Here is a 14,175-nt window from a genome sequence, read left to right on the forward strand (position 1 = left end):
ACGTAGTTATGAACAGTGACAACTTTTCCTGGCTTCAGTTTATGTATACACTGAAGCTGTGGGTTTTTAACGGCCAAAATGTCCATTGACTCCCTAACCCCATCCAAATGTCAGGTGTAATTCTAGGAGCACTGACTAAAAATCGATTGGGCATACCAGGTAGTCTAATTTTCCAGATGTCTCGGTGAATTACCCACATGCATCCTTCCCATGAACCCGGCAGGATTCGGTATGTGGGAGCCCCCTACCCGGTCCATATGCTTGGAAGGAGTACTGAGAACGTCCGCACTTCCACCCAGAAAGTTTCCAAGTATGTCTTTGTGGCCACAGATCAAGTGGTACTCCTCATGTGTCTGTAAGGGCAGTGGGCCAAGCCTGATGCTCAAGATCATTTTGAATGGCCATTAGCTGGTCATTCAGGAAATCCTGAATTTCTGAACATGCTAGATCCCACTGCAATGCCTTCCCAGCTTTAGTGATATTCAGTACCATCTCTGTCAGCAACTTTTGGGTTATTGAACTAAGGTGGAAATAACATATAACTTACTAACTCCAGCCTGTACCTGGGTTAGCTGTGCCCCAATTTTTTATCATGTTTTTGGTTTTTAAAAATATTTCAAACTGCTGCTGCACTATTGGCCCCATCCCAAAGTGATCCGGTCAAGTCTCTCTTTTTTTCTAGAGGAAATAACCCAAGCCCTCTGTTGTGCTAATTTAATGGCAGCCCCCTGTGAGCAATTTGGGTATGCAGAGGTAATCTGGAAACTGGATAAGGGCAATGAAAATTTAACAGTCCCTAGTGTAGTGTTAATTACAGTCCATTGATATTCTAATACATCTTTTTTTGGTGTAGTACTATACTACATTGGTTCGTTGAACACCTTTATGTACTTCCAGGAGGCATTGATAGTAATGGCATAAGAAGGGGTGTATTGCAATAAGGCACAGGTTACATTATTAGTTACTGGAATAATTTCTATGCAGGTAAAATTTCCAGCAGCAGAACAAACTTTTTGGGTATTTGTTTGTTATTTGGTCACCCAATTAGTAAATCATCAATAAGGACCTTTTTTATTTAACACAATGCAAATTTCAGGAACAGCCATTATATCTACTTCGCTGTAGAATCCATCAATTGCAATGACAGATTCTTGGTGTTCACTGGTAGTGATATTATGTATTTTTATTTTCACTGATCCATTTGTTTTTTATTTAATTGTTCGCTTATATATATTATCCTGAACTTTAAAGAATAATTTCTTTGAACAAAATTTTAGTAAATTACTAAGATGTGAAGGACTTGGCCAATGGGTTTCATTGGAATATACAGTATTGTTTGTATCTGGGTAAGTAACAGTGGTGGTGGCAGGGGTCAAGGGACTAGTGGGCGGTGGTCAAGGGACTAATCTTCGTGGTGGCAAGGCGTTTTTGATATTTATTATCTGAAAGCCAATTAGGGAGGGCAGTGCATTCTGAAGGTACCTGTCCATAAGCACAAAGCCCTGCCCCTGGAAGAAATTCAAACCACCACTTGACCCCGCATTCCCAAGCACGATCCCCATAATTCCCTCCTTCCCAATTAACAATGCTCCGTTTTTTCCACCAGGGCCAGTTTTTAATTTTTTATTTTTTTTTTGTAGTTAGGAATCCCTGGACTTTGGTGGTTTCAGCAGAGCAAGTGTTTCTTCTTTTTTTCTCTAAAAACAGTTGTGATTCAACATAGTACAGGGGAGAGGTTACGAGCACTTCACCCTGTACTGGTGTGATTTCTTTAGAAAAATTTAAAGGCATTGTAGATTTGTCAGTGGACAAAGGAGAGGTTACTAGCACTTCACCTTGTCCTCCTTCCCTGCTGTCCAGAAGGCACAGCAGAGCTAGCAGGAGAAATAGGCTGATTATCAGCTGGAGAATTATCTCCAGGTGGAGGGGTCTTTTTGCAGTGAGAAGCATGGGTCCAGGCAGGTAGTCCTTGGCACTTCACAGTGGTGTTAGTGGTTAACAGGACTTGGAAAGGGCCTTTCCAGTGTGGAGCCAAAGCAGTTTTACGTTGACTCAGTCTTCTTGTTTTAATGAACAGCAGGGCTACTAGGGTCTTTGGGTAGCACTTCTTTTATCTGTGAGAAAAGAAACCTAACACATTTCATTAATGCCTGGCAGTGTTTTGCAGATCTTATAGTTGCTTGGGCACATTCAGGCCCCCCTTTTCTTGGCTGTTAGCCAAGTCTTAGCTGTGGGCAGTGTCCTTGGATGGGGCCAGCGTCTTATCTTTGGACTGAGCTTGCTAGCTATTTTTTCCAGTTAACTCGTTCTGTGTCTTTTTTTTCTTTTTTCAGTCTTGGTTTTTTTTAACCTACAAAGGAAACTTTCACTTTTTACTTATACACCTTTTTCCAACAATGAACACATACACATTGCCATTATACAGTATATTAGTTTTATTATTCAATGTATGCCATGTACACCCTTCCAGTAAAATAACTTTATTACAGAGCTTTGGAGCAACAAACCAGGACAAGCACACCCACTTTTAAGGAGTCCACTCGGTATAACCTCTGGTGTCCAATAGCTTTTCTTCCTTCCCAGCCCTCTGGCTAGAAATCTGAGGTAGCCAGAAGGATCCCATGGGCAATATGGGGAGTGGGTTAACCTTCCATGTCCTTGCTTCCAAAGACTGTTGGTATGCAAATTTTAACAACAATTTTGGCCATAGAACACAAAAATAATTTCTATTGTGCCAGTAAATACATGGTACGTTGAATGCTATTCAGCTGGCATCCATTTTCTCTGATGATCTGAAAGACAATAGAACAGAGGTCTACCCCTTCTGGGCAGTTAGTCATTGCTTAAAATATTTTCTTTATATACACATACTTTTGTTGATTTTAGGCAAAACAGAGGAATTACTCCATATTTCCTTGTATTTGTTTTATAGGCAGCCCAGGTTTTAGTGGCTTTTACCTTATTAGTTAGAAAATTGCATTAATACAGATGCTTTCTGGCTTGCTTCCAGATCCAAAGCTATTTACAGCTTAAAGATTCTTACGTAAAAAGGGACACAATTAACTTTTCCAGACGTTTGATTGCCTTTTACTTTTAACTTCTGCTTTCAAACACACAGTGATTTGAAAAAGACAACACAACCTATATTGGTAGGTTTGCATTTTTTTTACCTCTACTACAATATACACTGCACATGTTCTGGGGAAAATGCACATTCTCTTCACAATTCAATTTTTACAACACTAGCCACATTAATTTTTACACAAGGTGTAACTGTTTCTTTTTTTAACACTGGGTAAAGGCCATTTACTTAACATATAATCCAAAGGACTATCCTTAGAGGGTTTTACCAGAGACCCACCCATCTGCCTACTGACACGCTAACAGAGAATTACACAGAGAACAGAGGGAATTATGGCCTAATAGGATCTTATTACAGGAATTTTTACTAATACTGACCGCAACAGGGGACGGGACAGAAGAATCCCAATTCAACCTCAGAGCTTCATTGCACGCGATGGCTTCCACTCTGAGGAATTACGAATGAGAGGCTCAGTTCCGTCCACACACCTAACGCCCAAATGTATAAGACAGAAATGTATTAACCGGTTAACCAAAACAGAACCAGACCAGAACCAGAACCATATAGTGTCTCCTTATCCTATTAGGACTCGTCTTATTAGATCACAAACCCCAGGGGCTGCGGTGAAGCAGAGAAAAGGGGCAAAACACCCCGTTGGCGCTGTTCCCAGTTCGCTGCAGCCGTTCGGAGTCCAATGTCCGAGCTAGGAGAGTCCCGGCGGAGTCGCCAGAAACTGTCACCGAAATATTGGGTCCACCTAGCTGAGAGCCAATAACAGCCAGACAGGGATAAGGAAGAGTTGCTTTATTCTGCAGAAGAAAGGAGAGCCTTGTACCTTGGTACAAAGACTCTGTCTTACACACATTTTACCATTTTAATTATTATTATGGGGATTTGAAATCCCCCATGCTTATAATTACTTACTCCTTTCCTTCCACTATGCCCTTAAAGTTTTCAACCTGTTTTTTAATATCTCTATCTGTTGCCTGCCCGCTTGGGCCCGATCCTGCTTTTGTCCCTGAACCTTCCCTTCCATGGGCACCGGCTTTTTCACTACCAATTTAGCTAGGAGGGTGGGCTTCTTAACTAGCTCCCACCCTTCCTGGTCTCTTCCCTTAAACATTCTTACTCACAAGGCTACCCGAGTCCTCCCTTATGAGGCTTGCCACCTGGGCAAAACACATGGCTCATTGGCGTTTAGCTATTCAATTTTTTTTTTGTGGCAAACACACTGCTGTTACAGCATATACAAACACAAATGGTTAAATTCTGACAAGTCCCTGAAGGACCAGTACTTGCTTAGCCAGTGCTTCCTTTTCTGCCTGGAAGTCCTATCTCAAGGCTTGCAACTTGCCCTGGGCGTAGGTTTGAGTTGCTACCTGGTTCATGATTTATGCTTTTAATTGCTCAATTCTAGTTATCAAGTACACAACTCTTCCCTTTTCTCCAACTTTTCTATTGCCCAGTCCTGCTACAACTGGGGTAGATCCACCTGACACCCTTCCTGGTCAACCGGGGTGGAGAGAGGAATGCTAAATCCCTCTCCAGTTCTCAGACTTACTGCAGCTGAGAGTAGGCACACTTTCATACTCATGCATGTACGTCCAGACTGGCCACGTCTGTGTATAACGTTCAGAGAAGGTGCTGTGCAATCTCCAACTTGCTTCCTCTCTTGGGAGGGCAGTTCTTTTACGCCCTGGGGTCTCCTGGGGCGTCTTTTCAGTGATTCCAATCCAGGACGGCTGCCTGTGGCTTCTTCAGAGTCACCAAACCACGCCGGCTCCAGGGTCGCAAAGGCGGACTGTTGGATCTCACTGGACAGTTAAGCTTTGCAAATGTAATCTCAGCACTGTAACTTGTATTGCCTTTGGTTTGACTATGTCTGTATTTTTTTCACAGCCAGCTGGGGCCAAAAGCAGTTTTTCTTTGTACTTAGCCTGGTCTGCATTGATTCTTAACCTTGAACGCAGATTAACTTTTTTTTATTTCTGGACCAAGCTGAATTTTAAATTAATCAGTTTCTTTCCTCAATAGACAAATTGCTCCCATTGTGTGTCAGAGGCTTTTTGGTGATTAAAAGCTCCTCTGAGATGTATGATCTTATCTAGATTGAAGGTACCTTTTAGTGGGCATTGTTTAGCTGGTTTTGCATGCGTGTAATGATTCCAATTCTCTAAATACCTGCAGGTTTTAGGACCATAATGTACATACATGAAATCAGATGGGGTACCCTGAGGGGATGAGAGGGAATGCTTAGACTGTCTCCCACCCATTTTCCAATCACACACACAGGGAGGATGCCCTGTCCGCTCTAGCGGCACATAAACTAAGGATCTTTCCCTACGGGGTACTCACACAGGAGAGGCTAACGAGGATGGCCACGACCCTCCTACACCTCCCTTCAGCAAAGAGCGTCGGCTAGTCTCTGAGAGACGGCGCCGCTTACTCTCGTTGCATCCAGTGAGATGATCAGACTGTCAGTGGCTCACACAGAGAGGAAAAGGGGGAGGGAAGATGGGTTCACACACTCCTAGACCCAGGTAGCTTCCTCGCCGGATGATGCCAGGACGAGTTAGCCCACCGTGGGTCGGATCTCCTAAAAGATCCTCTAGTTACCGGGCTTGCGTTAGAGTAGTTCAGGTCACGAGCCAAAAGACTTTGCAGAGTACTCTGGGCGTCTTCCGGAAACTCTCAATTCACAGTGGTGTGTGTACACACACACACCCACCAAGGCCTCTATCTCCAAATACCACGATGCATCTGTACCTTATGTCCGGACTCAATACACTATGAGGCGGTAACAACCCCTCATGAGGCGGTAAAAACCCCTCAGCACCGGTGCATACCTAATGCATCTCTCTTATGCATATGGGGGCGGCCAAACTAACAGTTCCCCAGAACCGCATACAACTACCTTATTGGGTGCGGCAAAACAATTCCCCAGAACCACTCTGCATCTGATCTTGCTGCACAGTCAATAAGTTCGGATGGCGTGAGCCCAACAGGGACAGACGGCCCCACGGACAGTCGTCCTCTGACACCCCAATAGAGATTTCAAAAGGTCTCTTACCTCTATTGTGGCGCCATGGGGTTCAAAGGGGAACGATCCGTAGCAGCTGCCGGTGCCTCTGCGGGCATTGCCATCCCGGACAAGCCCCCAAATTGTCGGAGAATAACAGAGTTCTCACTTTTTGTTTGGGTACAGCAAGTCAGATACTTTATTTTTTCTCTATCAATTGCATAGAGGGAGAGAGGTAAACAGATCTCTTAACAGGTAAACAATTACAGCAAGCATTTATACCTTTTGTTACAGACAATAATGAGCAACAGCTGCATTTTGTTGATACATAGGTTATTCTGATATCTTATTTTGCTCACTAATGTAGACTTAGTCTACATTCCATATTATTTACACAAGGTCGCAACAACTTTTTACACTGTTATTTTCCACTTGCCTCACACATTCCTTGCTTCTACAAATTTCGCGTTATTAGGGTTACAGTTAGCCTGACTCTTGCTAACAAACTGTTATGCATTGCAATTCCCTTCCTGTCGGTTCTTTTTTTGCTTTCACACTCTCCACTGCTTTTATTTTTTCTCAAAATGTAAAACCACCTATGCAGTAGTAGATATGTGATGATTTAGATATTATTCCAACCAACTTAGCATTTATCTGTACAAGAACCTTTCCTTTTCCTTCTATGGTTTTGTTCTGTTTTTTGTCTGTGTGAAAGTTTTTTTTATAATAATCAAGGATGTTTGCATGATATAGAGATCTATTAAGTAAATCCACTAAATGTTCATAGTGCATGTATCATTATGCTCTCTGTATTAATAGCCATCTCAATTTGATATGTATGAATGAGGTCCTAGCAATTTTAAAATATTGTTTTCAATTCCAATGATGACTTAAAGAAACATCTTACATTTGCAATTTTAAAACAATTTAGCTTTGGAATCCTCCCCCCATAACCAGTCTGTCTATAACTTAAAATTTGCACCCAAATTTATCTTTAATAGATAAATGTCATGTGGCTGATGATTTGAAGACATCAGCCTTGGAGTATGCATGTGCTGATAAGTGGAGCATGGCTCATCAGAAGTGCTCTAAGTATGAGCTGCTGTCAGCTATAGGCATTCCCCAGGAGGACAAAAGATGCCACTGCTGTAGAACCAATGCCTAAAGAGTGGGTGAGGAACCCTTGATTCAATTGCCCCAATCTAACATGACCATTTTAAAATGTTGGAAAGAAGGCAGCCAACCCTGAATCACTAGATAAAGTACACCTCTACCCCGATATAATGCGGCCCGATATAACATGAATTCAGATATACTGCGGTAAAGCAGTGCTCCGCGGGAGCGGGGCTGCGCACTCCGGTGGATCAAAGCAAGTTCGATATAACGCGGTTTCACCTATAACGTGGTAAGATTTTTTTGACTCCAGAGGACAGCGTTATATCAGGGTAGAGGTGTAGTACATTTGGAATGTCTCAAAGGAAAGCCTATTAATATTAATAGAAGGATCCAAGGAAGATTCCAGAGGGAATGGGTAGTGACGCAAAACAGTAGGAAGGGGTTTAATAAAGAGCACTATGTAGCAACCTCTGCTGAAACAGAGAAATCCAGGTAGTGTACCAAGTGTGTGAAATACAGTAGAAATTTGTAAAGAGCCTTGCTTAAAACACTAGGGGGGAAAGGTTGAGAAGGAGAAGATTTTTCTGTCTGTGCCACCATTAATATGGTGTTGACTTCAAGTGATTTACCTACAGCACTTTTATAGCCAGTATATATGGAAACTGGCAAATCATGAAGGGCTACTTGCCTGGTAAATAAGGAGAACACAATATCATTGTGTAACATTCTTAGTTTTTGAGCAAAAACTGATGCTACGTATGTTCGTCATTTGACCAAATAAGCCCAATGCCCCACTATATTTTCAAATTAAATCTTTAACAAAAGGACATTTCCCAGTACATCTGGATGCTGAAGAATGCTGAGGACAACAAACAGAAACATAATAAAAGATTAGTTTTTTTTCTTAAATATCCTGACTTTTGGAATTAGCAGTCGTTTGCAGTTTCTTCCAACAATTAAATATTGAGAGTTTTTTCCTATAGTCTTTTGAGTATAATTAAGAGTATGCTTTTTAGCCTACTGTCTGAGAAAAGGAGAATATGATAAGCCTGTTGTTAACAATCACATCTATAACTGAATGAACTTTGTATTTAAATCCATTTAGTGTACATTTTGATACCAAAAATGGCCCTTCAAGTTTTTGATTACTAGCAGTGTTGAATATAATAAAATATTTGATCTCCAAGTTTACCTCATTTTAAGATAACGTATCCTCGAGAATTGATGGATCATAAAATCTAATGTATGTCTGTGTTTTTTTTTTTTTATTTAAAACAAACTAGGATGATATTGTAGAGGGTTTTTTGACCAGAGATCAGTTGGTGGTGAGGGTGTAAGAGCAGAATACTTACCGAGGGCTTTTGACTCATATGAAGGAGTAGGAAGCTCTTTTAGACTTTGTGAAAGCTTTGCAACCTGCCTCCAGGAATTATCATCCAAATCAGAAAAGGAATCCACAACCATAAATATAAATGTCAAATTTTCAACTCCTCCAGATATGTCTTTAATTGAAATGAGGTGGTGTTTGAGGAATAAAAGGGTAGAAATCTAGGATGTAGGGCCTCATTATATGTCACGTCTTCTTCTTCCCCAGGTGCAATAGAATACTCTATTTGTTCACCTTTAGGCATAGGAGCAGGAGTGCACACACATCACTTCTGACAATAAGCTTTTATTTGTGGTAGAGTTGTGGATATGTTTTAAATAGCCATTTTGATTCCAAATATCCCAAACTGTTATAATCATATCAGTCTCTTTAATGGAAAATTTTGATCAATTATTTTTATTTCTGTACAGTTTTATATATAATGCAGGCTAATAAGAAATACAGAAGTTCAGAATTTTGAAGAATTATACTCAACATAGCTAAAAAGGACTGATGGGAAATTTAAGAATCTCTGCAAACATCCTTTGCCAGGAATAATGTATAAGCAGGAACAGATTCTTTAAAAATTAGTCCTGCATTTTATAAAGAGGATGAAAAAACAAATGTAATGTTGAATACCTTACGCAGCTAAGTAGGCAAATACATTTTTTTTAAAAGCACATAGATACAACCTCTTCATAGAACAATATTTAAAAAAAAAAAACCACACCCACCAAATTAGTAGTACTAAATGGATACATACTGTAAACCAAGGCATATGTCAAAGAGGAGCAGAGGATATGTACCTCTCTAATAAATATTGTAATACTGGACAAAAGTACTACAGTAAGACAGTCGTACAGTCCTCCTGAATAAGCCTAATATGGCATGAACTGCAAAAATCACAATTTTCTTACTTCTCAAATTTCCATACACAACAGTGTCTAGCATTCGGTATGTTTGGCTCTATCATTTATTCCTCCCGGTGAAAGGAAAACCAAAACTCCTGTGCCAAATGAAGATCCATGATAATTAGCTGTGGCTTAAAGTTTCCAACTTTCAAAAAGATTTGGAGTCATTATAGATGCTAGATAAATATATGCATCAATTTAATTTCCTTCAACTGATGAGGCATCTATTGTCATTAGATGACTCTATGGATTTGGTAGATAAGAAACCTATCTACTTTGTCAAGATATAAATGAAATTTGTAAATATCTCTTCCATCCTCCACACACAAGCTAGTAAGGAAAGCTAGGTTTTCCTCCTGGGATATGGATCTGTGGTGACTGATAACATATAATGAGGGAATTTCATTTTCATAGAGCATAATGCTCAGTGTTCAAAACTATCCTTGGTGAAGGAGCAGGGCTGGAAAATAAAATAAGTGGATGTGTTGTATCTAAATGTTGACTTACATAAAATGTTCCCCCTTTTTAAAGCGTGAATGTTATTCAAATCCACTAGAGTAAATGGTATAATATGGCCAAAAGACAGCAGATTTTCTACTTTTGGCAGTAGATCCGGAGCGACATGGCTCAGTATGTGCAAATCAAGAGATTTATCAGAGCCAAGGCATTCTCGCTTGATAAGAGATTTGATCCAAAAATCTGTTGAAGTATCCTGTTTATTGTTTAACCAAAACCAGTTGAAGTAAATGAAAAAGTTGACTTTAGAGGGCTTTGGATCAGACCTTTACTTATAATAATAGAAATGCTGCGAATCAGATGTGCCCACACATTAGGACAGCTTTGTATCACTCCGTTAGCCACAAGGGATCCTTTAGGTAGCTCAGAGCTGCTGGAGCAGATCCTGTGCCATCCCCCTCTCCTGTGGTTGGTACATAGAATGCAGTATCAATTGATACTCAGAGAGTAAGGTGCTATTCAACATGAGTAGGAATACCTGAGTCTGGCCCTTAGTATATATTACCTCTTTATTTATTTAATGTTGAGAGCCAAGTACTATTTCCCCTCCCACACATGAAGAAAAAAAGAGTCTTTAGAAGGACTGAAGGAAGTGAATATTAAATCCAGAGTGCCAGCATAGGTTTTACAATTCCTGTTAAAACTAGTCCCAATTAACACCTGTGCCCCTAGTTAAATACAAAATGTAACTATTAACATTCTGTCATACAGCTTACAGTTAGACATTATTGCTGTGCGAAATTTCAGGATGTCCTGGTGAGCGAAATGTCTTCAGTTTTCTTTTAAAGTAAAATTGATTTTTTGAAATTGAAAACAAAAAATATCCAAGATCAAACCCAGGTGGTCTACTTTAAGCCAATTTTTAAGATATTCTTATATGTTTAGCTAGTCCATGCTGTGCAATTTTTAACTTCTGAGACATGAAGTATTACTGTGAAAAGGAAATGAAGAATTTCCCTGATAGATGCAGTTATTTGACTATTTTTGGTCCAGGCACTTTCTATAAACAAGATTGGTATCCCTTCAGTTATATTTCTCATGGAAACCATACCACAAATTTATTCTGTAACTGTGAAAGAATGCTTTTATGTTATTACATGCTTGTGATTCACAACAAGGCTGAGTGAAGTTTCTTTTTAAATAAATAATTGTTGTATGATGGCAGTAGTTGAATCTTGCCCTAGGCTTTTCTGAAGCTGGCAGTGCTTGCGTAAAGAGGCCTTGACTCCCAGATGGGTGCCTAGGCAGAGTTAGTTGACCTACTTTTGCTCTGACCTTGATTTGCTCAGTGAGGTGTTTGTGTACTCGTGATCAGCTTTGCTGCACGATTAAGCCAATCACGTGACAACTGGCACTTAAAAGGAAAACAAAACAAAACACAGATGAACAGTTAGGATTTGTTTTTTAGTGTCTGATTTGCCTCTCTTGAATTTCAGTGCAGCTAATAGGAATGAAGATAAAATACAAGAAAAATAATAAAGTGTTCAGATATAAAGAGAGAGACTGCAGAGAAAAGATGCATAATGTGGGGCAGTGATAGCATGCTTTGGTTCTTTTCTACAAGGAAGTTTAATCAGGAAGTGGCCTATATGGCATTCTTTCAAGTAGGTCCTTGAAGTGTCTTGGCAACAAGCTCAGGGTCATAATTGGAAGCATTTGGCTGTGTTTATGTTTGTGGGTGTTTATAGTGTGTTACAGTAGTGTTGTGTTGCATTATTTATAGAATTTTTTGTGCAGTTGAGCAATTAGCAGCTGGAGGCTGAAAAAAGTTACTAAATCTACCTTTTTTTTACCAATTTTTTTAAAAAGCATTGCACTACTACAAGGCAGTTGAGAATTTATTATGGGAGATGCTGGTGATGCACTGATTGTGGGGTTGACAGTGTTTCCATTTTAAACCTCATTTCAAGGGATTTATAACATGGCTGTTTAAATTTACATGAGACTGAAATGTAAGACTGGTTTTCAGGACTGATGTGAGCATTGTGGGAGGGATTGTTATAAATCCATACAGTAAGGTTTTTTGTGGGTTTTTTTGTTTTGTTCTGTTTTTCATTTAATTACCCAGATCTTTTAAAATTTTTTGCTTTTAGGAACATTTTTAATCCTTCAGGTAGATGCTTTTATTTTTTATATATTTACAAATATTTCAGTAGCAGCAGAATTAAACAAACATTTAATTGCTAGACTGATTATATATCTCAATGATAATAAATAGAAGTATTTTGATTGAACTTCAGAATGTAGCTTTTTGTGTGAAAACTTACTCAAGCAAAATAAAAACATGCTGTTCCTAAAACAATCTTTTGTTCCTAAGTACTGCAGGTCTTTTAAATTGGTTTATTTTAGGTGCCATATCTGATGCTTAGAGTTTCTCAGGTTGGAGGATTGTGCCATAGATGCACAGTACTCAAGTAGCATAGTGACCATCTGGATGAGATGCTACTTCTAGTTTTAGATGCTTAGCTGTTACCTAGAGAAGAGAGGCAAAGTAAAACATGGGGGAGGGGAGAGTGATGAAGAGGCAGAGGTGAAGAGCCTAATCCAGTGGTTTTCAAACTGTGGGTCGCAACCCAGAACTGGGTCGTGGAATGGAAGGGATTGGGTCACGGCGGCTTTGGTCAGCACCGCCGACCGGGCCATTAAAAGTCCCATCGGCAGTGCTGCCCCGCTAAGGCAGGCTAGTCCCTACCTGTTGCAACACCGCACTGCACTCCGGAAGCAGCCAGTAGCAGGTCCAGCTCTTAGGCAGGGGGAGGGCCACGGGGCTCCACACATTGCCCCCACCCCAAGCACCAGCTCCGCACTCCCATTGGCCTGCAATCAACTTTCCCTTCTAGGGCTCATACATATACATCACCCACTGGTTTGTGGGCTGAGTGGAGCTGCAGCTAGGGACGGAGCTGGGCTGGGGGTAGAGCAGGGTTGGGTGGCACTCCCTTCCTGACCCCCTTGGGGGCTGGCCTGTGCCCTACTGCATGCCCCCTTGAGTGTTCCTCTGGGGCCCCCCCTAGGGAGTGCACCCCACAGTTTGGGGACTACTGTGTTACAGTATAACCGAACCTATGTTTGCAGATTACTTCAGTACTAAACACAGTCATTTTTTTGTGTGATGCACTCTGTAGGTGAAGAATCTCACTTTGACTAACAGGGCCAACCAGAGCTATATGATTATTAAAACTCCTGATATTAATATTTCTAATTTTGAGATAAAGCTGCAGAACATGATGCTGAAGCCCACCAGAGTCAGTCAATGCAAGGTTTCATGTTGTTGTTCAGACTTGTACTGCCTGCAGAACTTTACAAACCTTCATTTATGTATAAACAAGCCTTCTAAGTTTTAATCATGCCGGAATAATTAAAGAAGCCATTTATGAAGAAGTTTGCTTCTTTCAGTCTTTTGCTTGAGACAAGTTAATAAACTATCAGGACTGCTTTAAAGCAATAGTTTTGTATAATGATGGTAAAAGATTGTGCTATAGGGAAAACATCCTCGTCCCTGGCTGAATGTTTTATCATCATTTTTCTCATAATTTTATTCTGCTAAAAGCATTCTCAGTCCTTCATGATGGATGTATGGTGCATCTCATAATTGGCTGTTTCCTACTTCTTTTATTTTCTTCTATCAATCTGCCATTACTGCCAGTTCAGTTTCTGTAATTTTTTCTCCTTTGTTCTATAGCATTTGGCATTGTTACTGGATTATAAAAGGTCTGTTTGCCTGGCATGAAAATATGCTATTAAGATTTGACTGTCCGTAGTATGAAACTCTGGAACAGTTTGAGTTGTCAGTGGATGCTTTTTGTCTAGAAGTGAGGAGAAACTATGTGAATGTTGTGTATGCTATTTGCCTACTCTTAATTTTGAGGGCGAAGTTAGTGTTGTTTTGGTGTAAGTAGTTTTGAAAAGTTTACGATGTTTGATAACTGACACAACTTCATTTATAAAGTTTGAGAATCTTACTGTTTTATCTGAGGGTGAAGATGAAATTTAATCTGAGATGCTGCAGTCATAGGGGCCTTATTGCTGGATCAGAGGCCTTATTTTGTAGACCACTCCCTAACCAGTACTCAGTATTTCTTTTCAGTATGGTTGTAATTTCTGTTCATCATGCCACTTTATTATAGTCTTTGCCTTTTTTAAAACACGTCATGTAATTAAGAAT

General features: G+C 40.1%; 1 protein-coding gene across 9 annotated transcripts in view; it reads left to right on the plus strand.

Annotated features, from left to right (window-relative positions):
• The window catches only part of BMAL1 (basic helix-loop-helix ARNT like 1), a 99,957-nt gene that overhangs the window by 33,946 nt on the left and 51,836 nt on the right, over window positions 1-14,175 (plus strand). The gene's annotated exons all lie outside the window — the stretch shown is intronic.

The sequence above is a fragment of the Chrysemys picta genome, chromosome 4 (assembly GCF_011386835.1).
Source record: "Chrysemys picta bellii isolate R12L10 chromosome 4, ASM1138683v2, whole genome shotgun sequence".
NCBI classification, from domain to species: domain Eukaryota; kingdom Metazoa; phylum Chordata; order Testudines; family Emydidae; genus Chrysemys; species Chrysemys picta.